Here is a 3,653-nt window from a genome sequence, read left to right as displayed (position 1 = left end):
GGTTTTGTCACTTCTATTATGAGGGTTTCAAACATTGTAAAGCTAATATTTTGTAAAGACTTAGTCTCCAAGCCTTTTGTGAATGACAAATCAATATTTCTTGAAGTTTCTTAGCTATTTCTAGGGAGAAAAAGGAGGCAAGATGTTAAGAACCTCTACTATAAATTGAGAGCTAACTCACCTCCCAAATCATTGTGAATTGTTGAAATCATTCTTGCCATAACATGATTATTTTTATGAAGATTTGGTGTTGACTTTGGAGATTCTCTTTCTTATCTATTCTACAATATTATTCGAAGGAACTTTTGTCATTAATTTGAGACTACTACAAGGGTATCAAGATTGATCCATGTGAAGAGCAACTTTGCCACTTGGAGGGAGAAGTTTAGGTTAAATCTTTCATTTATCCTTTATTGTTGTGAGGTAAGTATTAATTCTTATTGTTGGACCATACCCCAAGGTTTTTCAACAAGGGATTGATTTTATTTCATTCCATAATAATTAGAGGAAATTTTAGCCTAAAAGTGCCCATGAAATTTTCACATAATTTCCATGTCATAATATGTAAACAAATCAAAATTCTTTAAATTTAAAAAGAAGTACATATAAATATTTTGGAGGGAAAACAAGAAAACCTATTTTTTTTAATTGTATTTTTGGCTATATCCTTATAGGTTTACTCAAATTTCAAGTGTAGACACTCATTGGAGGTAGAATTAAATTCTGCATCCAACGAGTACCCATTATGCATACGTTTCAGAAAACCCGCATTGACATAAAAAATGAAGATACATTAAAAAATGTGTTGAACACGTATTTTAAATGTATCTTCAATTTTTATCAATGTAGGTCTTCTCAAAAGTATGCATAATGGGTACTTGTTGGATGCAGAAATTAATTTCGCATCCTACGAGTGTCTACACTTGAAATTTCAGTAAACCTATAAGGAGATAAACAAAAAATACAATCCAAAAAGTAGTTTTCTTCTTTTCCCTCCAAAATTCATAACTCTTATTTTATTATTTTTCCTTAGGAGGCCAATTTTAGGCTAAAATTTCCTCTAATGTGATCTTATGGTTAAAGGGTTTCCCCTTTGAGGGATATCTTCTAATAAAGCTTGGTTCCATAACCTGTCAGGGTTACAAAGACATAATTTTAACTTCTAGGGTTCTACCTCTTTGCCCTAATCCACAAGCATTGGATAACCAACTTAGGAGACATTCATATTAACCCTTACAGTCATAGTGGAGATAAGGAACTTAAGCCATAATCCAACAATCAACCATTTTTTTTCTGAAAATTTTTGTTGTCTTTTATTTTTTATATTATTGAAAAACCCCTAAAAATAAAAAATTACAAAAATAAATAATAATAAAAATATAACCATAAAAATAAAAAGTAAAATTTTAAAAATATTTAATTTATTATCTTGAAGAAAATTAACAAATTACATTTTTTTTATTGAGACAATTTTCTTGGGATTTGTACCATATTAATGATCAAGAGGCCTAAGGAAAAAACATCCCTCTTGTTTTGTTATTTAAAGGTTATGTAACATTATGTGGAGGGTTTTGGAGGTGTCTTCACAATTCTGAAATTCATTTACAGCAATATCTTCTTAATTATTTGTAAGGCTCTTTACGTAGGGATTCATGACAGAGGTCATTTGTAACCTCTTAAATCTCTATTTACATGAATGGAGTGTTTATATTACACATTATCAATCTATAATAGAAACACTCAAGTGTCAAAAATGGTTTTATCTAGATTTGTGCATTTTCCATTTTGACCATAAGAGAATTGGATTGCCATTTTCATGCAAGTTTAGATCATATTGTTATAGCTTACTACATACTTGCATATCATTCATAGATGGGTTGTATTTTCACTCACAATTCATTTCCCAAGCTCAAGCACACAAGTGTGTTTCCACAATGTTGGTTTGCTTCAAAGACACTCTAAATCGTGTTTCTATGTTTTTTGGTTATTTTGAAAATTTGGAAATGTAGGACAGCAACAACCTTGTCCAAATCAAGTGGCAATCAAGGACGAGTCATCTAATTGGCATGTGTACCTTCTCCTCACTCTCAAGCATCAAAGGTATCAATTTGTTGGGTATTTTGAGTGAGTTTCGATGCTTGTTTGTATTTTTTGCAGTTATAAATCATATACTAGACTTAACATTTAATTCCATTTAACTCGTAGCCTTCATCATAGTTAGTGTTTGTAGGCACTAGTCTCATAAGCTTGTTGGTAAAGTGTGTATATTGGGATGCCCCTTGTGGCATTGTAGGAGTTGGCTTAAAGTAAGAGGAGACTCCTTGAATTGACAATGGGTGCATCTCTTTTGTGCTTACCACTTAGCACCTTTACCGGGCCTTGTTGAGCTTGTTAATCTAGGTGGTAATAGGTCCTACTCAACTTACATGCACAAAGGCATGTTTTTTTTTCATCAACAACATCCATTAAGATAAGAAGGGCATTAAGAAGAAGATGATAATGTCAAAATTATTGATGTTTTGAAAACAAAAACAAAAAACACCTAGGAGAAAATGTAGTAGACATATAATTAATATATTTGGCAATCTTTTATGCTACATTTAATTGCTAATATGGTATTCTTTCTTTAATTTTCACTTCTTTGCCTCTATGACGTGTAGATGAGTTATTTTATTAATAAATTAGGTATGAGGAAATGAAAGTGTTGTTTTGGAGGGTGGAGGAGACATACAAGCTTCGTCTTTCAAGTGGTTTCTCTCACTAGTAAAGAATACAATTTTTTCAAGGAGAGAAGCTCAAGGAAGTAACATAACTACCACACCATAAGCTCTTATATTTTCTTTCATTTTGTCATATGCATATCAATCAAATAGTACTCAATCTTTGTGGTTTTTGTTTAAGGTGAATTTGACACAATGATCATATGAGATGACCAAAAACTAGTACAAAGGGGTGTTGCATGATGCATTCAGCAAGCCTAATGTGAAAAGATTGGCTCAACATTGGTTGTCAACTTTGAAATTGTTAGTGATATAGTTCATAACCTTTTATTTTTTATGAATATTTTCCTCGCTTTGAGTTGATCTATCATATGTTGATCCTTGTGATATTGTTATTGGATTAACTTGGTTGAATGGACCAACACTATAAATAATCCAATTTTCTTCATGTAGATATAAGGTTTCTCTACAAGTGACCTCTTTCAATTATAAGTTAAATTTGAATCTTATCATTCCTCCAATTTCATTAGTTTGACCTCCTTCCTTCCTAATTTATAACTTAGAAAAAACTAAAATAACTACAAGTCACAGTAAAATTATTCAAACTCAAAAAATTTTCTTTGCAAGTTATAATATGTGGTCATTTACTTGGAGCTATCAATCCTTTCCCTTTTAAATCAACTTGTATCAGTGCTCGAGGGAAGCCTCAAATTTGCAATCCATGCTAATTTGGGCACATATCCTATAGGGCCACCCATTGTATGAAATGATCCATATTTTGGATATTCAAACCCTTTTGGACCAAGTACAACAATAGTATAGCATCTCAACCAATTAATTATTTACACTGTGTCCAACTGTTATACTCATCTATCCCTACACAATTTATAAAATTCTCAAATTGAAGGGAATTTTCAAACCTACATTATTCTC

Source organism: Pinus tabuliformis, chromosome Q (genome assembly GCF_031772625.1).
Source record: "Pinus tabuliformis cultivar Carrire ecotype Pingquan chromosome Q, CPIR1, whole genome shotgun sequence".
Classification (NCBI taxonomy): Eukaryota; Viridiplantae; Streptophyta; class Pinopsida; order Pinales; family Pinaceae; genus Pinus; species Pinus tabuliformis.
The sequence above is the reverse complement of the archived record's forward strand: the minus strand, read 5'-3'. Positions refer to the sequence as shown.